The sequence below is a fragment of the Crinia signifera genome, unplaced genomic scaffold (assembly GCF_055691185.1).
Source record: "Crinia signifera unplaced genomic scaffold, ASM5569118v1 HAP2_SCAFFOLD_105, whole genome shotgun sequence".
Taxonomy (NCBI): domain Eukaryota; kingdom Metazoa; phylum Chordata; class Amphibia; order Anura; family Myobatrachidae; genus Crinia; species Crinia signifera.
The window spans coordinates 85,875-107,064 of NW_028141999.1; the positions used below are offsets into that span (position 1 = coordinate 85,875).

The 21,190-nt window shown below is 45.8% G+C and overlaps 4 non-coding genes and 3 pseudogenes across 4 annotated transcripts; all 7 read right to left on the bottom strand.

Annotated features, from left to right (window-relative positions):
- Positions 1-17,980: 17,980 nt before the first annotated feature.
- LOC146052099 (5S ribosomal RNA) lies at positions 17,981-18,099 on the bottom strand (annotated as a pseudogene).
- Positions 18,100-18,445: 346 nt separating this feature from the next.
- On the bottom strand, positions 18,446-18,564 carry LOC146051836 (5S ribosomal RNA). Its single transcript, XR_014467019.1, has one exon. It is a non-coding gene; the product is annotated as a 5S ribosomal RNA (ribosomal RNA).
- A 345-nt stretch (positions 18,565-18,909) lies between these two features.
- LOC146052013 (5S ribosomal RNA) lies at positions 18,910-19,028 on the bottom strand. The gene has a single exon (XR_014467179.1). It is a non-coding gene; the product is annotated as a 5S ribosomal RNA (ribosomal RNA).
- Positions 19,029-19,374: 346 nt separating this feature from the next.
- LOC146051767 (5S ribosomal RNA) lies at positions 19,375-19,493 on the bottom strand. The gene has a single exon (XR_014466956.1). It is a non-coding gene; the product is annotated as a 5S ribosomal RNA (ribosomal RNA).
- A 345-nt stretch (positions 19,494-19,838) lies between these two features.
- LOC146052055 (5S ribosomal RNA) lies at positions 19,839-19,957 on the bottom strand (annotated as a pseudogene).
- A 346-nt stretch (positions 19,958-20,303) lies between these two features.
- Positions 20,304-20,422, bottom strand: LOC146052097 (5S ribosomal RNA; annotated as a pseudogene).
- A 346-nt stretch (positions 20,423-20,768) lies between these two features.
- On the bottom strand, positions 20,769-20,887 carry LOC146051837 (5S ribosomal RNA). The gene has a single exon (XR_014467020.1). It is a non-coding gene; the product is annotated as a 5S ribosomal RNA (ribosomal RNA).
- Between the last annotated feature and the right edge of the window lie 303 nt (positions 20,888-21,190).

A 21,190-nucleotide genomic window follows, 5' to 3' on the forward strand; every position in this document is an offset into this window, starting at 1 on the left:
ACCTTTGTATTTTCACATGCATTCGCTTCATGCTGTAACCACTGTGCATAAAAATTTGGAAACATGGCATACAGTGTATCATTTGGTTTCTAAGTCATGTTTCCCATATTTTCCCTTCCCAGATACTAGCCCGTTTGAGTGTTTGGGGCACTTTTTAGCTAAAATCATCCTACAGGGCCTAACTGCATATGCTAAAGCCTGCCTATTTTGAATGGTGTAGTGGCCCCTGCAACCTCCAAAAATATCAGGACTTATTTCCCCAATAACCTGCTAACTCACCCCTGAAATACATACTTATTCACCCTATTTTGTTCATTGGACATAAAGGGCCTGCTGATCAATGGGCAGATTTCTGATTGGCTGCTGTATTTGATTGACAGATGGAAGCTGGCAGCTGATTGGCTGTCTAGCCTAAAGTGCTTTACACACCTCCCTGATGGTACCACTGGCTAAGACTCCACCTCAGCTGATTGGGTAATGAAAAATGTAGAACAATTGATGGATGAAAGCAGGCAGGCTGGCCATTTTGGGACGCTCATTGGACTTGTTTAATGCAATGCACCTTTGTATTTTCACATGCATTCGCTTCATGCTGTAACCACTGTGCATAAAAATTTGGAAACATGGCATACAGTGTATCATTTGGTGTCTAAGTCATGTTTCCCATGTTTTTCCTTCCCAGATACTAGCCCGTTTGTTTGGGGCACTTTTTAGCTAAAATCATCCTAGGGGGCCTAACTGCATATGCTAAAGCCTGCCTATTTTGAATGGTCTAGTGGCCCCTGCAACCTCCAAAAATATCAAAACTTACTTCCCCAATAACCTGCTAACTCACCCCTGAAATACATACTTATTCACCCTATTTTGTTAATTGGACTCATTTCTCATTTGAAATGCCCATTTTTGGGGGGCCAGAAATGTGCGTCTTTAAAAGGTGATTTCTACGATACCCCACTTTTGCGCGTCGGACCTCAACTTTTCCCGTAAACGCAGAAAAACCGCAATTTTCAGGATAAACGAGACAGACATCCCCTCCCTCTGCCACCCACCCGCCCAACTGACAGCCAGCCATTAGACATGCACAGATAGTTCTGAGGGTCTGTCTGTGACGTCATAAAGGGCCTGCTGATCAATGGGCAGCTTTCTAATTGGCTGCTGTATTTGATTGACAGATGGAAGCTGGCAGCTGATTGCCTGTCTAGCCTAAAGTGCTTTACACACCTCCCTGATGGTACCACTGGCTAAGACTCCACCTCAGCTCATTGGGTAATGAAAAATTTAGAACAATTGATGGATGAAAGCAGGCAGGCTGGCCATTTTGGGACGCTCATTGGACTTGTTTAATGCAATGCACCTTTGTATATTCACATGCATTCGCTTCATGCTGTAACCACTGTGCATAAAAATTTGGAAACATGGCATACAGTGTATCATTTGGTGTCTAAGTCCTGTTTCCCATGTTTTTTCTTCCCAGATACTAGCCCGTTTGAGTGTTTGGGGCACTTTTTAGGGTACTTGTGTATTTTGGCGGCGCCCGTTGTGGGCATCGTGTGCCTTAACTTTAAGGCACACGACGCGACGCGATGGACGCGATTTCTCCATAGGCTTCAATGTTAAAATATTTTTAACATTGAACCCGATGGAGAAATCGGGTCCATCGCGTCGCGTCGTGTACCTTAAAGTTAAGGCACACGACGCGACCGACGCGACCGACACGATTTCTCCATAGGCTTCAATGTTAAAATATTTTTAACATTGAAATACTTTCGGTCGCGTCGGACTTGTGCCATTATAATGGCACAAGATCAAATGTAGTTGATAAAGTCCATCTAACATAGAAAACAATGGGAAATGGGCCAATATGGCCCATTTCTCATTGTATATGGCCCCGTCATGTCCAAATATAAATGCCCCCCATTGTCAGCGGCACCCCAGTATTGACGCCAACCCGAAGCGTGGCGAGCGTAGCGAGCCCGCGAGGGGCGGCGGTACGCGTCCTACGACCTTTTCATACCCCTACTATCCACGTCGGCGTGGAGTTGAGAATAGAATAGTGTGGCGAGCGCAGCGAGCCACCGAGCCCGAAGCGTGGCGAGCGGACGCGGATACCTTCACAGGTATCCACGTCCCCACGCGGGCTTCACAGGTGTCCGCGTCCCCTCGCGGGGCTCGCTGCGCTCGCCACGCTGCGCTCGCCACGCTTCGGGCTCGGTGGCTCGTTACGCTCGCCACACTTTTCTATTCTCAACTCCACGCCGACGTGGATAGTAGGGGTATGAAAAGGTCGGAGGACGCGCACCGCCGCCCCTCGCGGGCTCGCTGCGCTCGCCACGCTTCGGGTTGACGTCAATACTGGGGTGCCGCTCACAATGGGGGGGCAGTTATATTTGGACATGACGGGGACATATACAATGAAAAAAGGGCCATATTGGCCCATTTCCCATTTTATTCCATGTAAAATGGACTTTATCAAGTCCATCTTATCTTGTGCCATTATAATGGCACAAGACCGACGCGACCGACACGATTTCAATGTTAAAATATTTTAACATTGAAGCCTATGGAGAAATCGCGTCCATCACGTCGGTTGCGTCGTGTGCCATGTTAATGCACACGACGCGATGGACGCGATGGACCCGATTTTTCACACACGATGGACGCGATCCTCATCGTGGGCGCCGCCAAAATACACAAGTACCCTTTTTAGCTAAAATCATCCTACGGGGCCTAACTGCATATGCTAAAGCCTGCCTATTTTGAATGGTCTAGTGGCCCCTGCAACCTCCAAAAATATCAGGACTTACTTCCCCAATAACCTGCTAACTCACCCCTGAAATACATACTTATGCACCCTATTTTGTTAATTGGATTCATTTCTCATTTGAAATGCACATTTTTGGGGGGCCAGAAATGTGCGTCTTTAAAAGGTGATTTCTACGATACCCCACTTTTGCGTGTCGGACCTCAACTTTTCCCGTAAACGCAGAAAAACCGCAATTTTCAGGAGAAACGAGACAGACATCCCCTCCCTCTGCCACCCACCCGCCCAACTGACAGCCAGCCATTAGACATGCACAGATAGTTCTGAGGGTTTGTCTGTGATGTCATAAAAGGCCTGCTGATCAATGGGCAGCTTTCTGATTGGCTGCTGTATTTGATTGACAGATGGAAGCTGGCAGCTGATTGGCTGTCTAGCCTAAAGTGCTTTACACACCTCCCTGATGGTACCACTGGCTAAGACTTCACCTCAGCTCATTGGGTAATGAAAAATTTAGAACAATTGATGAATGAAAGCAGGCAGGCCGGCCATTTTGGGACGCTCATTGGACTTGTTTAATGCAATGCACCTTTGTATTTTCACATGTATTCGCTTCATGCTGTAACCACTGTGCATAAAAATTTGGAAACATGGCATACAGTGTATCATTTGGTGTCTAAGTCATGTTTCCCATATTTTCCCTTCCCAGATACAAGCCCGTTTGAGTGTTTGGGGCACTTTTTAGCTAAAATCAGCCTGCAGGGCCTAACTGCATATGCTAAAGCCTGCCTATTTTGAATGGTCTAGTGGCCCCTGCAACCTCCAAAAATATCAGGACTTACTTCCCCAATAACCTGCTAACTCACCCCTGAAATACATACTTATTCACCCTATTTTGTTCATTGGACTCATTTCTCATTTGAAATGCCCATTTTTGGTCGGCCAGAAATGTGCGTCTTTAAAAGGTGATTTCTACGATACCCCACTTTTGCGCGTCGGACCTCAACTTTTCCCGTAAACGCAGAAAAAACGCAATTTTCAGGAGAAACGAGACAGACATCCCCTCCCTCTGCCACCCACCCGCCCAACTGACAGCCAGCCATTAGACATGCACAGATAGTTCTGAGGGTCTGTCTGTGATGTCATAAAGGGCCTGCTGTTCAATGGGCAGCTTTCTGATTGGCTGCTGTATTTGATTGACAGATGGAAGCTGGCAGCTGATTGGCTGTCTAGCCTAAAGTGCTTTACACACCTCCCTGATGGTACCACTGGCTAAGACTCCACCTCAGCTCATTGGGTAATGAAAAATTTAGAACAATTGATGGATGAAAGCAGGCAGGCCGGCCATTTTGGGACGCTCAGTGGACTTGTTTAATGCAATACACCTTTGTATATTCACATGCATTCGCTTCATGCTGTAACCACTGTGCATAAAAATTTGGAAACCTGTCATACAGTGTTGGTGTCTAAGTCATGTTTCCCATATTTTCCCTTCCCAGATACAAGCCCGTTTGAGTGTTTGGGGCACTTTTTAGCTAAAATCATCCTACAGGGCCTAACTGCATATGCTAAAGCCTGCCTATTTTGAATGGTGTAGTGGCCCCTGCAACCTCCAAAAATATCAGGACTTACTTCCCCAATAACCTGCTAACTCACACTTAAAATACATACTTATTCTCCCTATTTTGTTCATTGGACTCATTTCTCATTTGAAATGCCCTTTTTTGGGGGGCTAGAAATGTGCGTCTTTAAAAGGTGATTTCTACGATACCCCACTTTTGCGCGTCGGACCTCAACTTTTCCCGTAAACGCAGAAAAAACGCAATTTTAAGGAGAAACGAGACAGACATCCCCTTCCTCTGCCACCCACCCGCCCAACTGACAGCCAGCCATTAGACATGCACAGATAGTTCTGAGGGTCTGTCTGTGATGTCATAAAGGGCCTGCTGATCAATGGGCAGCTTTCTGATTGGCTGCTGTATTTGATTGACAGATGGAAGCTGGCAGCTGATTGGCTGTCTAGCCTAAAGTGCTTTACACACCTCCCTGATGGTACCACTGGCTAAGACTCCACCTCAGCTCATTGGGTAATGAAAAATTTAGAACAATTGATGGATGAAAGCAGGCAGGCCGGCCATTTTGGGACGCTCATTGGACTTGTTTAATGCAATGCACCTTTGTATATTCACATGCATTCGCTTCATGCTGTAACCACTGTGCATAAAAATTTGGAAACATGGCATACAGTGTATCATTTGGTGTCTAAGTCATGTTTCCCATATTTTCCCTTCCCAGATACAAGCCCGTTTGAGTGTTTGGGGCACTTTTTAGCTAAAATCATCCTACAGGGCCTAACTGCATATGCTAAAGCCTGCCTATTTTGAATGGTGTAGTGGCCCCTGCAACCTCCAAAAATATTAGGACTTACTTCCCCAATAACCTGCTAACTCACCCCTGAAATACATACTTATTCACCCTATTTTGTTCATTGGACTCATTTCTCATTTGAAATGCCCATTTTTGGGGGGCCAGAAATGTGCGTCTTTAAAAGGTGATTTCTACGATACCCCACTTTTGCGCGTCGGACCTCAACTTTTCCCGTAAACGCAGAAAAACCGCAATTTTCAGGAGAAACGAGACAGACATCCCCTCCCTCTGCCACCCACCCGCCCAACTGACAGCCAGCCATTAGACATGCACAGGTAGTTCTGAGGGTCTGTCTGTGATGTCATAAAGGGCCTGCTGATCAATGGGCAGCTTTCTGATTGGCTGCTGTATTTGATTGACAGATGGAAGCTGGCAGCTGATTGGCTGTCTAGCCTAAAGTGCTTTACACACCTCCCTGATGGTACCACTGGCTAAGACTCCACCTCAGCTCATTGGGTAATGAAAAATTTAGAACAATTGATGGATGAAAGCAGGCAGGCCGGCCATTTTGGGACGCTCAGTGGACTTGTTTAATGCAATGCACCTTTGTATATTCACATGCATTCGCTTTATGCTGTAACCACTGTGCATAAAAATTTGGAAACATGGCATACAGTGTATCATTTGGTGTCTAAGTCATGTTTCCCATGTTTTTCCTTCCCAGATACTAGCCCGTTTGAGTGTTTGGGGCACTTTTTAGCTAAGATCATCCTACAGGGCCTAACTGCATATGCTAAAGCCTGCCTATTTTGAAAGGTCTAGTGGCCCCTGCAACCTCCAAAAATATCAGGACTTACTTCCCCAATAACCTGCTAACTCACCCCTGAAATACATACTTATTCACCCTATTTTGTTAATTGGACTCATTTCTCATTTGAAATGCCCATTTTTGGGGGGCCAGAAATGTGCGTCTTTAAAAGGTGATTTCTACGATACCCCACTTTTGCGCGTCGGACCTCAACTTTTCCCGTAAACGCAGAGAAAACGCAATTTTCAGGAGAAACGAGACAGACATCCCCTCCCTCTGCCACCCACCCACCCAACTGACAGCCAGCCATTAGACATGCACAGATAGTTCTGAGGGTCTGTCTGTGATGTCATAAAAGGCCTGCTGATCAATGGGCAGCTTTCTGATTGGCTGCTGTATTTGATTGACAGATGGAAGCTGGCAGCTGATTGGCTGTCTAGCCTAAAGTGCTTTACACACCTCCCTGATGGTACCACTGGCTAAGACTCCACCTCAGCTCATTGGGTAATGAAAAATTTAGAACAATTGATGGATGAAAGCAGGCAGGCCGGCCATTTTGGGACGCTCATTGGACTTGTTTAATGCAATGCACCTTTGTATTTTCACATGCATTCGCTTCATGCTGTAACCACTGTGCATAAAAATTTGGAAACATGGCATACAGTGTATCATTTCGTGTCTAAGTCATGTTTCCCATGTTTTTTCTTCCCAGATACTAGCCCGTTTGAGTGTTTGGGGCACTTTTTAGCTAAAATCATCCTACGGGGCCTAACTGCATATGCTAAAGCCTGCCTATTTTGAATGGTCTAGTGGCCCCTGCAACCTCCAAAAATATCAGGACTTACTTCCCCAATAACCTGCTAACTCACCCCTGAAATACATACTTATTCACCCAATTTTGTTAATTGGATTCATTTCTCATTTGAAATGCCCATTTTTTGGGGGGCAGAAATGTGCGTCTTTAAAAGGTGATTTCTACGATACCCCACTTTTGCGCGTCGGACCTCAACTTTTCCCGTAAACGCAGAAAAACCGCAATTTTCAGGAGAAACGAGACAGACATCCCCTCCCTCTGCCACCCACCCGCCCAACTGACAGCCAGCCATTAGACATGCACAGATAGTTCTGAGGGTCTGTCTGTGATGTCATAAAGGGCCTGCTGATCAATGGGCAGCTTTCTGATTGGCTGCTGTATTTGATTGACAGATGGAAGCTGGCAGCTGATTGGCTGTCTAGCCTAATGTGCTTTACACACCTCCCTGATGGTACCACTGGCTAAGACTCCACCTCAGCTCATTGGGTAATGAAAAATTTAGAACAATTGATGGATGAAAGCAGGCAGGCCGGCCATTTTGGGACGCTCAGTGGACTTGTTTAATGCAATGCACCTTTGTATATTCACATGCATTCACTTCATGCTGTAACCACTGTGCATAAAAATTTGGAAACATGGCATACAGTGTATCATTTGGTGTCTAAGGCCCTTATTCAGATCTGTGCGTCCGGAGCCGCATACGGTGCTCCGGCCGCACAAACCAATCCCCGCCCACAATACGGATCGCCACGGCCGTCCGTACACGGACGGCTGGCGATCCGCATGAAAATGGTGGGGCGTACGCCTCCACCATGGTGGGAGCTGCCCCCTGCATTCGATGGTCTGCGACCATCGAAGGCAGGGCCGCACGCCCCACCAGCTCCCGCAAGCTGAGACCACACGGACAATCGTCCGTGTGAAAGCTTGTATTTGGGCGGAGAGCTGACATCCGGCGATGTCAGCTTTCCGCCCCCATCACTGGCGTCATAGCCTCATTACCATGCATACGCCCCACGTTTGCATGGGAACGCCCATGAAACGCGGGGCGTATGCATAGGGAAATGAGGGTATGAAGCCCCTCACGCCCCTATACGCCCCCTTTGCGGCGTAGAAACTTTATGTGCGGCGATTTCGCCTGCACATGCGCAGATTGACCTCTGCGCATGTGCAGAGTGAAAACATCGGCGGTACGGCCGCACGCGGGCCGTACCGCTCAGTTCAGAATAAGGGCCTAAATCATGTTTCCCATAATTTCCCTTCCCAGATACAAGCACTTTTGAGTGTTTGGGGCACTTTTTAGCTAAAATCATCCTACAGGGCCTAACTGCATATGCTAAAGCCTGCCTATTTTGAATGGTGTAGTGGCCCCTGCAACCTCCAAAAATATCAGGATTTACTTCCCCAATAACCTGCTATCTCACCCCTGAAATACATACTTATTCACCCTATTTTGTTCATTGGACTCATTTCTCATTTGAAATGCCCATTTTTGGGGGGCCAGAAATGTGCGTCTTTAAAAGGTGATTTCTACGATACCCCACTTTTGCGCGTCGGACCTCAACTTTTCCCGTAAACGCAGAAAAACCACAATTTTCAGGAGAAACGAGACAGACATCCCCTCCCTCTGCCACCCACCCGCCCAACTGACAGCCAGCCATTAGACATGCACAGATAGTTCTGAGCAGGGCCGGCGACAGGGAGGGTCAAGGGGGACATGTGTGACGGGCCCCGGCGTTCTGAAGGGCCCCAGAGCCCTGCCGTGGCCGGGGCCCGTCTATAATCTATGTTAACACCACTGCCGTCTAGTGTGTGTGGAGTGCACAGTCTGTGCGTGCTGCCCCGCCCCCGCCTGTGTGACTACCCACCCCGCAACCTGAACAGATGAGTTAAGCAGGCCCCCCTGCCGCTCAGTACCTCAGGTGGACATTCCACTTCCTCACCGGGTCCTCAGCTGCCCGGCCGGAACATCATGATGCAGGGTTTGGATTAACTGGATGGAGCTACAGCATGGGGCTTCATGGGGGCGGAGCTTCATGGGACTCGTTTGGGGGCGGGGCTACACAGGGCTCGGGAGGCGGAGCTAGAGATGACTCAGGCAGCTTCAGAAGAGCTGCTGCTGTCTGCAAAGTGAGAGGACTGGAGAGGCTGCTGCGTTTCCAGGCCCACCCACCCAGCCAGACTGCACTGTTATTTTAAAGGTAAGAGTGACTATATATAGTGGGTTAGGCTGAGGGCAGAGGGGGGTGGGTTAAGTCACAGGGTACAAGCGTTAGGCAATAGCAAGGAGGGTCAGGATTAGGCTGTGGGGGGTTAGGAAGCGCGTCAGTGTTATAGAGCACAGGCCGCATGGTTAGGAAGCGAGTCAGTGTGATAGAATGCAGACCACAGGGTGAGGGATTGTGACAGTGTGACAGAACGCAGGCTGCAGGGTGAGGGATTATGTCAGTGTGATATACCGCAGGGTGAGGTATTTCGCCAGTGTGACAGAACGCAGGCCGCAGGGTGAGGGATTATGTCAGTGTGATAGAACGCAGGCCGCAGGGTGAGGGATTATGTCAGTGTGATAGAACGCAGGCCGCAGGGTGAGGGATTATGTCAGTGTGATAGAACGCAGGCCGCAGGGTGAGGGATTATGTCAGTGTGATAGACTGCAGGGTGAGATATTGCGCCAGTGTGACAGAACGCAGGCCGCAGGGTGAGGGATTATGTCAGTGTGATAGAACGCAGGCCACAGGTTGAGGGATTATGTCAGTGTGATAGAACCCAGGCCGCAGGGTGAGGGATTATGTCAGTGTGATAGGCCGCAGGTTGAGGGATTATGTCAGTGTGATAGAACCCAGGCCGCAGGGTGAGGGATTATGTCAGTGTGACAGAACGCAGGCCGCAGGGTGAGGGATTAGGTCAGTGTGATAGAACGCAGGGTGAGGTATTGCACCAGTGTGACAGAACGCAGGCCGCAGGGTGAGGTATTATGTCAGTGTGATAGACTGCAGGGTGAGATATTGCACCAGTGGGACAGAACGCAGGCCGCAGGGTGAGGGATTATGTCAGTGTGATATACCGCAGGGTGAGGTATTGCGCAAGTGTGACAGAACGCAGGCTGCAGGGTGAGGGATTATGTCAGTGTGATAGAACGCAGGCCGCAGGGTGAGGGATTATGTCAGTGTGATAGACCGCAGGGTGAGATATTGCGCCAGTGTGACAGAACGCAGGCCGCAGGGTGAGGGATTATGTCAGTGTGATAGAACGCAGGCCGCAGGTTGAGGGATTATGTCAGTGTGATAGAACCCAGGCCGCAGGGTGAGGGATTATATCAGTGTGATAGAACCCAGGCCGCAGGGTGAGGGATTATGTCAGTGTGACAGAACGCAGGCCGCAGGGTGAGGGATTATGTCAGTGTGATAGAACGCAGGGTGAGGTATTGCGCCAGTGTGACAGAACGCAGGCCGCAGGGTGAGGGATTATGTCAGTGTGACAGAACGCAGGCCGCAGGGTGAGGGATTATGTCAGTGTGATAGAACACATGGTGAGGTATTGCACCAGTGTGACAGAACCCAGGCCGCAGGGTGAGGGATTATGTCAGTGTGATAGAACCCAGGACGCAGGGTGAGGGATTATGTCAGTGTGATAGAACCCAGGTCACAGGGTGAGGGATTATGTCAGTGTGATAGAACCCAGGCCACAGGGTGAGGTAGAGCGTCATGTGATAGAGCGCAGGCTTCAGAAATAGGGCTGCTCCCAGGCAGTTTACCTCCCTCCCTGCTCCGCAGCAATCCAGTAATGGGCACAGGGCGCTGCCAGTATGTGTTCCAGCATAGGGGGTGGGGGCCCGCAGAGATATCAGTGTATGGGGCCCCAAAAATTCTGTTGCCGGCCCTGGTTCTGAGGGTCTGTCTGTGATGTCATAAAGGGCCTGCTGATCAATGGGCAGCTTTCTGATTGGCTGCTGTATTTGATTGACAGATGGAAGCTGGCAGCTGATTGGCTGTCTAGCCTTAAGTGCTTTACACACCTCCCTGATGGTACCACTGGCTAAGACTCCATCTCAGCTCATTGGGTAATGAAAAATTTAGAACAATTGATGGATGAAAGCAGGCAGGCCGGCCATTTTGGGACGCTCATTGGACTTGTTTAATGCAATGCACCTTTGTATATTCACATGCATTCGCTTCATGCTGTAACCACTGTGCATAAAAATTTGGAAACATGTCATACAGTGTATCATTTGGTGTCTAAGTCATGTTTCCCATATTTTCCCTTCCCAGATACTAGCCCGTTTGAGTGTTTTGGGCACTTTTTAGCTAAAATCATCCTACAGGGCCTAACTGCATAAGCTAAAGCCTGCCTATTTTGAATGGTGTAGTGGCCCCTGCAACCTCCAAAAATATCAGGACTTACTTCCCCATAACCTGCTAACTCACCCCTGAAATACATACTTATTCACCCTATTTTGTTAAGTGGACTCATTTCTCATTTGAAATGCCGATTTTTGGGTGGCCAGAAATGTGCGTCTTTAAAAGGTGATTTCTACGATACCCCACTTTTGCGCGTCGGACCTCAACTTTTCCCGTAAACGCAGAAAAAACTCAATTTTCAGGAGAAACGAGACAGACATTACCTCCCTCTGCCACCCACCCGCCCAACTGACAGCCAGCCATTAGACATGCACAGATAGTTCTGAGGGTCTGTCTGTGATGTCATAAAGGGCCTGCTGATCATTGGGCAGCTTTCTGATTGGCTGCTGTATTTGATTGACAGATGGAAGCTGGCAGCTGATTGGCTGTCTAGCCTAAAGTGCTTTACACACCTCCCTGATGGTACCACTGGCTAAGACTCCACCTCAGCTCATTGGGTAATGAAAAATTTAGAACAATTGATGGATGAAAGCAGGCAGGCCGGCCATTTTGGGATGCTCATTGGACTTGTTTAATGCAATGCACCTTTGTATTTTCACATGCATTCGCTTCATGCTGTAACCACTGTGCATAAAAATTTGGAAACATGGCATACAGTGTATCATTTGGTGTCTAAGTCATGTTTCCCATATTTTCCCTTCCCAGATACTAGCCCGTTTGAGTGTTTGGGGCACTTTTTAGCTAAAATCATCCTACGGGGCCTAACTGCATATGCTAAAGCCTGCCTATTTTGAATGGTGTAGTGGCCCCTGCAACCTCCAAAAATATCAGGACTTACTTCCCCAATAACCTGCTAACTCACCCCTGAAATACATACTTATTGACCCTATTTTGTTAATTGGACTCATTTCTCATTTGAAATGCCGATTTTTGGGGGGACAGAAATGTGCGTCTTTAAAAGGTGATTTCTACGATACCCCACTTTCGCGCGTCGGACCTCAACTTTTCCCGTAAACGCAGAAAAAACACAATTTTCAGGAGAAACGAGACAGACATCCCCTCCCTCTGCCACCCACCCGCCCAACTGACAGCCAGCCATTAGACATGCACAGATAGTTCTGAGGGTCTGTCTGTGATGTCATAAAGGGCCTGCTGATCAATGGGCAGCTTTCTGATTGGCTGCTGTATTTGATTGACAGATGGAAGCTGGCAGCTGATTGGCTGTCTAGCCTAAAGTGCTTTACACACCTCCCTGATGGTACCACTGGCTAAGACTACACCTCAGCTCATTGGGTAATGAAAAATTTAGAACAATTGAAGGATGAAAGCAGGCAGGCCGGCCATTTTGGGACGCTCATTGGACTTGTTTAATGCAATGCACCTTTGTATATTCACATGCATTCGCTTCATGCTGTAACCACTGTGCATAAAAATTTGGAAACATGGCATACAGTGTATCATTTGGTGTCTAAGTCATGTTTCCCATATTTTCCCTTCCCAGATACAAGCCCGTTTGAGTGTTTGGGGCAATTTTTAGCTAAAATCATCCTACAGGGCCTAACTGCATATGCTAAAGCTTGCCTATTTTGAATGGTGTAGTGGCCCCTGCAACCTCCAAAAATATCAGGACTTACTTCCCCAATAACCTGCTAACTCACCCCTGAAATACATACTTATTCACCCAATTTTGTTCATTGGACTCATTTCTCATTTGAAATGCCCATTTTTGGGGGGCCAGAAATGTGCGTCTTTAACCCCTTACCGCCGCAGCCTGTTTTTGCCTTCCTGTCAGAGCCCTTTTTTTCAAATCTGACATGTATCACTTTATGTGGGGATAACTTTTTATTGCTTTTACTTATACCAGTGATTTTGAGATTGTTTTCTCGTGACACATTGTACTTTAAGTTAGTGGTAAATTTTGGTCGATACAGTCTGTGTTTATTTGTGAAAAATACCAAAATGTCATAAAAAAATTGAAAATTTTGCAATTTGCAAAATGTTAAATTTTCTGCTTGTGAGACAAATAATCATACCACTCAAAATAGTTAATAACTAACAAAGACCATATGTCTACTTTATGTTGCCATCATAATTTCAACCTCCTTTTAATTTTTTTGGACACTAGGAGGCTTAAAATATGAATAGCAAATTCTCATATTTTCAAGAAAATTTCAAACACTGATTTTTTTAGGGACCAGTTCAGTTCTGATGTGACTTTGAGGGACTTGTATGTGAGACACCCCCATAAATGATGCCATTTCAAAAACTGCACCCCTCACAGTATTCAAAACAGCATTTTGGAAGTTTGTTAACCCTTTAATGTTTCACAGGAATAAAAACAAAGTGTAGGTGAAATTTCAAAATTTCATTTTTTTAGCAGATTTTCAATTTTAATACATTTTTCTAAGGAACACAGTAGATTTTACTATAGAAATGTGACTAAAAATTGATTCCCCCAATTCTTTTGTTTTCATAAATATCCTATATGTGGCCCTAGTGTGCACGTTGACCAAACCACAGGCTTCATAATAGAAGGAGCACCTACTTGATTTTGGAGCCTCCTTTTTATGAGATTTTTTTTTAGGCACCATGTAGGTTTCTAGGCACCATAAGATGCTAAAAGTTAGGAACCTCCCCCACAAGTGATCCCATTTTGCAAACTACACCCCTCAGGGAATTCATCTAGGGGTATAGTGTACATTTCAAACCCCCAGGGGTTTCACCAATTTTGGTACAACTGGGCTGTGAAAATGAAAAATTACATTTTTTTACACAAAAATGCAGTTCTGGCTCAAAATTTTTCATTTTCACAAGGAATGAAGGAGACTAAGCACCCCAAAATCTGTGCCGCAATTTCTCCCGAGTACGGCAATGCCTCATATGTGACCAAAAAATACCATTTGGGTGCATGGCAGGACTCAGAAGGGAAGGAGTGATATTTGGATTTTGCAGCACAGATTCTGGTGGAATGAATGGTGGGTGCTATGTCGCATTAGCAAGACCCCCGAAGCACCAATACAGTGGAACCCCCCCACAAGTGACCCCATTTTGCAAACTACACCCCTCAGGGAATTCATCTAGGGGTATAGTGTACATTTCAAACCCCCAGGGGTTTTACCAATTTTGGTACAACTGGGCTGTGAAAATGAAAAATTACATTTTTTTACACAAAAATGCAGTTCTGGCTCAAAATTTTTAATTTTCACAAGGAATGAAGGAGACAAAGCACCCCAAAATCTGTGCCGCAATTTCTCCCGAGTACGGCAATGCCTCATATGTGACCAAAAAATACCATTTGGGTGCATGGCAGGACTCAGAAGGGAAGGAGTGATATTTGGATTTTGCAGCACAGATTCTGGTGGAATGAATAGTGGGTGCTATGTCGCATTAGCAAGACCCCCGAAGCACGGTGAAATGATGAACCTAATAATCCATAGATGTGTGGTATATTTTAAAACACTCCTTCATACATAGGCCGGGTTTGTCGGGGCAAGTTTCACAGTGGAAAATAGTTTGCTTTCTTATTCCCTTTTTATAGCAAACTTTGCACCTTTTTTGTGTCCTGCCCTTTTTTCCAGTGGAGGGGATTTCGTTAGGAAAATGCTGCCCTGATACAATACGGGGGCCAGTACTAGAAGTACTGGGGCCCTCTGCCTGCTGGTTCCCAAATATTAGGCCCTTTATGACTTCCTCTTGAAAGTGCATAAATGTCCCCGTCTGGCTGGTAGAACGGAATAGTACGTAAGCATTATACAGTGCCATCTGGATGATATACACGGCCAGCTTCTTATACCATATTTTTGTTTTCCGCAGGGCACTGTACGGCTTCAGTACCTGATCTGAAAGATCCACTCCGCCCATGTACTTATTGTAATCTAGGATACAAATAGGTTTTGAGGTGTGGGTACTGGTACCTCGTACAGGGACGGAGGTGGTACTGTCTCCGTGAATTGTTGTCAGTATAAGGACATCCCTCTTGTCCTTATATTTGACCAACAACATATTTTCGGTGGATTGTGCCCTGCTTTCACCCTTTCTCAGTAATTGGGCAACGTGCGTTTTTGGGAGGCCTCTTTGGTTCTTGCGCACAGTACCGCAAGCTGCTGTACCTCTTGAACCAAGGGCCTTAAACAGGGGGATGCTGGTGTAAAAGTTATCCACATAGAGGTGATAACCCTTATCCAGGAAGGGGTGCACTAAATCCCAGACAATCTTTCCACTAACACCTACGAGGGAGGGGGGGCATTCTGGCGGTTCAATTCTTGTGTCCTTCCCTTCATATACCCTAAACCTGTGGGTGTACCCTGAGGTACTTTCGCACAGCTTATACATTTTTATGCCATACCTTGCCCTCTTATTGGGAAGGTACTGGCGGAATTTAACCCTTCCTTTAAAATGTATAAGTGACTCGTCTACACAAATGAATTTTTCGGGGATGTACATCTCAGCAAATTTGGCGCTGAAATGATCAATGACCGGCCTGACTTTGAATAGCCGGTCAAAGGTGGGATCATCTCTGGGTGGGCACTGTGCATTATCGTTGTAATGCAAAAATTTAAGGATCGTCTCAAAACGAGTCCGGGTCATGGCCATACGATGAAGTGGGGTGCTGTACAGAACATCTGTACTCCAATATTGTCTAATTTCTGGCTTTTTAACTATGCCCATATGTAACACCAGACCCCAAAACGTCATCATCTCTACTGCATCTACAGGGGTCCACCTAGCAAATGATGACGTGGGGTTTTGAGCAATAAACTGCTGGGCATATAAATTACTTTGGTCCACCATTAAATTTATAAAATCATCAGAGAAAAATACTTTTAAAAAGTCAATTTCTTTGAGGCCTGTAGTATCAAATTGGGTTCCTGGGTTGGCCAAAAACTCAGGAACCTAGGGCTCAAAATTGTCTGGTGGTGGGGTCCATACGGGATCAATCATTTGGGAGGGGGTCTCAGCTGCTCTACGGGGGCGTCTTTGAGGGGGTCCCTCATCACTAGAGGAGGAAGAGGAGCTTAAGACGAATGCAAATTCATCGCTTACATCACTGGCTGTGTCAGAGGCAATAAGGGCATATGCCTCCTCCGCTGAAAACAGTCTTTGGGATGATTGGGACATTTTTATTATTTTTGTGTTTGTGTAATTGTAGTGTTTCAACACGTGTATAGTGTAGGGGGGGTACAAACTTTATTTCAACACGGGGGGTATGTAGTGTGTATGTAGTGCTTTAACACGTGTAAGTGCACTTAAGGGGCAGCAGCTTCAAGGTAGCTTTTGGTACAACCTTGAAGGGGTTAAAAGAAAAAAAAAAAAAGCTCCTGCGCCAAAAATTGAGCACAGATGTTGGTCAGTAACGTCCGTCACTGATCAGCGCTCAGCGGCCACAGGACACCCACAAAATCACCGTGGGTGTAAACAAATTTAAAAAAAAGACCCCACAGCACCCTAAAAAAAAAAAAAATTTAAAAAAACTGCTGATCAGTCAAAGGCAACAGGAATTTGATCCAAAAAAAAAATTAGATCAACCCTGTGCCAAAAATGCTGATCAGTGATGTACGTCACTGATCAGCGCTCAGCGGCCACAGGACACCCACAAAATCACCGTGGGTGTAAAAAAAAAATTCAAAAAAAGACCCCACAGCACCCTAAAAAAAAAAAAAAAATGCTGATCAGTGATGCAACACTGATTAGCAGTGAGGGGCAGCAGGCGGGGTATATATAAAAAAAAAAACCTGCACCCCAAAAAAGTTGCTGATCAGTTAATACTGATCAGCACAAATGGGGGGCAGGAAAAAAAGCAATGCAGAGGGTTAAGCCCGTCTGCACTGCAATCAGCCACAGGGGGCAGGAGAGACAAAATTATATTTTACTATGATGCTGCAGCAGCAGAAGCAGGCAGCAGGCAGCACGGATGCCACCACACCACCAACGCTGATCGAGGTCAGATAGGTCACATAGGGGGGCAGTTAATACTGATCAGCACAAATGGGGGGCAGGAAAAAAAGCAGTGCAGAGGGTTAAGCCCGTCTGCACTGCAATCAGCCACAGGGGGCAGGAGAGACAGAATTATATTTTACTATGATGCTGCAGCAGCAGAAGCAGGCAGCAGGCAGCATGGATGCCACCACACCACCAACGCTGATCGAGGTCAGATAGGTCAGATAGGGGGACAGTTAATACTGATCAGCACAAATGGGGGGCAGGAAAAAAAGCAGTGCAGAGGGTTAAGCCCGTCTGCACTGCAATCAGCCACAGGGGGCAGGAGAGACAAAATTATATTTTACTATGATGCTGCAGCAGCAGAAGCAGGCAGCAGGCAGCACGGATGCCACCACACCACCAACGCTGATCGAGGTCAGATAGGTCAGATAGGGGGACAGATGGGCACGGAGACCGCTCTGCACGCTGTTCCTGACCGGAATGGCGGCGGCAGGGCGGTCTCCGTTACTTTCACTGAGGTGCAATGGCTGTGATTGGTCCGTCGGTCGGACGGACCAATCACAGCCTTGGGGGCAGGTGGGGTGAGGTGGGGTGACCACCAGTGACCCCTTTACACCCGGTGGTGATTGGTGCTGTACTTAACAGCACCAATCACCACCGATCCCTGTGTCAACGAGCGCCGTTATTCGCCGGTACACAGAAAACGCTGCAATTGGTTGTTCACATTTGAACAGCCAATCGCAGCGATCGCCGATGGGGGGGGACAGCAGCCATCTCCCCTCTGTCACCGCGTCTATAGAGGCGGTGACACTTTAAATGCATGACGTACATTTATGCCATGTGTCGGGAAGTACATCCCGACCATGACCATGTAGGTCAAATGTCGGGAAGGGGTTAAATAGCTAGAGAATAAAAACAATTTGCCAGTAATGTGAAAAAACCTACAGCACCTGGTGTTCCCATGTGGTCTCCCACCCAAGTACTAACCAGGCCCAACACTGCTTAGCTTCCAAGATGAGACGAGATTGGGCCTATCCAATGTGGTATGGATATGGGTGAGATACATGCACTTTTTTGCCCTCTTCTACTTCTATCACCAGGTAGGCTAATAAAAAAGTTTCCTAACTGTATTGGCTTACTGAAAAAAATCATGTGTTGGTAATGTAAAAAGACCTACAGGACATGATATTAGCAGGGGGTCTTAAATTAAACTACTAAAGAGGCTCAACACTCTATAGCTGCCAAAAGCAGTTGGAATTGGGCCTAAACAGTGTGGTAAGTCTTTAGGTGATGGCTATTGTGTCTGTTTGACCTCTTCCAAATGTCTGTGCTGGCAATAAAAAGAAAAAAGTTTCCAATTTAAATAGCTAGAGAATAAAAACAATTTTCCAGTAATGTGAAAAAACCTACAGCACCTGGTGTTCCCATGTGGTCTCCCACCCAAGTACTAACCAGGCCCAACACTGCTTAGCTTCCAAGATCAGACGAGATTGGGCCTATCCAATGTGGTATGGCTGTAGGGGAAATACAGGCACTTTTTTGCCCTCTTCTACTTCTATCACCAGGTAAGCTAATAAAAAAGTTTCCTAACTGTATTGGCTTACTGAAAAAAAACATGTGTTGGTAATGTAAAAAGACCTACAGGACATGATATTAGCAGGGGGTCTTAAATTAAACTACTAAAGAGCCTCAACACTGTTTAGCTGCCAAAAGCAGTTGGAATTGGGCCTAAACAGTGTGGTAAGTCTTTAGGTGATGGCTATTGTGTCTGTTTTACCTCTTCCAAATGTTAGTGCTGGCAATAAAAAGAAAAAGTTTCCAATTTAAATAGCTAGAGAATAAAAACAATTTGACAGTAATGTGAAAAAACCTACAGCACCTGGTGTTCCCATGTGGTCTCCCACCCAAGTACTAACCAGGCCCAACACTGCTTAGCTTATAAGATCAGATGAGATTTGGCCTATCCAATGTGGTATGGCTGTAGGTGAGATACAGGCACTTTTTTGCCCTCTTCTACTTCTATCACCAGGTAAGCTAATAAAAAAAGTTTCCTAACTTTATTGGCTTACTGAAAAAAATCATGTGTTGGTAATGTAAAAAGACCTACAGGACATGATATTAGCAGGGGGTCTTAAATTAAACTACTAAAGAGGCTCAACACTGTTTAGCTGCCAAAAGCAGTTGGAATTGGGCCTAAACAGTGTGGTAAGTCTTTAGGTGATTGCTATTGTGTCTGTTTGACCTCTTCCAAATGTCTGTGCTGGCAATAAAAAGAAAAAGTTTCCAATTTAAATAGCTAGAGAATAAAAACAATTTGCCAGTAATGTGAAAAAACCTACAGCACCTGGTGTTCCCATGTGGTCTCCCACCCAAGTACTAACCAGGCCCAACATTGCTTAGCTTCCAAGATCAGACGAGATTGGGCCTATCCAATGTGGTATGGCTGTAGGGGAGATACGGGCACTTTTTTGCCCTCTTCTACTTCTATCACCAGGTAAGCTAATACAAAAGTTTCCTAACTGTATTGGCTTACTGAAAAAAATCATGTGTTGGTAATGTAAAAAGACCTACAGGACATGATATTAGCAGAGGGTCTTAAATTAAACTACTAAAGAGCCTCAACACTGTTTAGCTGCCAAAAGCAGTTGGAATTGGGCCTAAACAGTGTGGTAAGTCTTTAGGTGATGGCTATTGTGTCTGTTTTACCTCTTCCAAATGTTAGTGCTGGCAATAAAAAGAAAAAGTTTCCAATTTAAATAGCTAGAGAATAAAAACAATTTGACAGTAATGTGAAAAAACCTACAGCACCTGGTGTTCCCATGTGGTCTCCCACCCAAGTACTAACCAGGCCCAACACTGCTTAGCTTATAAGATCAGATGAGATTTGGCCTATCCAATGTGGAATGGCTGTAGGTGAGATACAGGCACTTTTTTGCCCTCTTCTACTTCTATCACCAGGTAAGCTAATAAAAAAAGTTTCCTAACTTTATTGGCTTACTGAAAAAAATCATGTGTTGGTAATGTAAAAAGACCTACAGGACATGATATTAGCAGGGGGTCTTAAATTAAACTACTAAAGAGGCTCAACACTGTTTAGCTGCCAAAAGCAGTTGGAATTGGGCCTAAACAGTGTGGTAAGTCTTTAGGTGATTGCTATTGTGTCTGTTTGACCTCTTCCAAATGTCTGTGCTGGCAATAAAAAGAAAAAGTTTCCAATTTAAATAGCTAGAGAATAAAAACAATTTGCCAGTAATGTGAAAAGACCTACAGCACCTGGTGTTCCCATGTGGTCTCCCACCCAAGTACTAACCAGGCCCAACACTGCTTAGCTTCCAAGATGAGACGAGATTGGGCCTATCCAATGTGGTATGGATATGGGTGAGATACATGCACTTTTTTGCCCTCTTCTACTTCTATCACCAGGTAGGCTAATAAAAAAGTTTCCTAACTGTATTGGCTTACTGAAAAAAATCATGTGTTGGTAATGTAAAAAGACCTACAGGACATGATATTAGCAGGGGGTCTTAAATTAAACTACTAAAGAGGCTCAACACTCTATAGCTGCCAAAAGCAGTTGGAATTGGGCCTAAACAGTGTGGTAAGTCTTTAGGTGATGGCTATTGTGTCTGTTTGACCTCTTCCAAATGTCTGTGCTGGCAATAAAAAGAAAAAAGTTTCCAATTTAAATAGCTAGAGAATAAAAACAATTTTCCAGTAATGTGAAAAAACCTACAGCACCTGGTGTTCCCATGTGGTCTCCCACCCAAGTACTAACCAGGCCCAACACTGCTTAGCTTCCAAGATCAGACGAGATTGGGCCTATCCAATGTGGTATGGCTGTAGGGGAAATACAGGCACTTTTTTGCCCTCTTCTACTTCTATCACCAGGTAAGCTAATAAAAAAGTTTCCTAACTGTATTGGCTTACTGAAAAAAAACATGTGTTGGTAATGTAAAAAGACCTACAGGACATGATATTAGCAGGGGGTCTTAAATTAAACTACTAAAGAGCCTCAACACTGTTTAGCTGCCAAAAGCAGTTGGAATTGGGCCTAAACAGTTTGGTAAGTCTTTAGGTGATGGCTATTGTGTCTGTTTTACCTCTTCCAAATGTTAGTGCTGGCAATAAAAAGAAAAAGTTTCCAATTT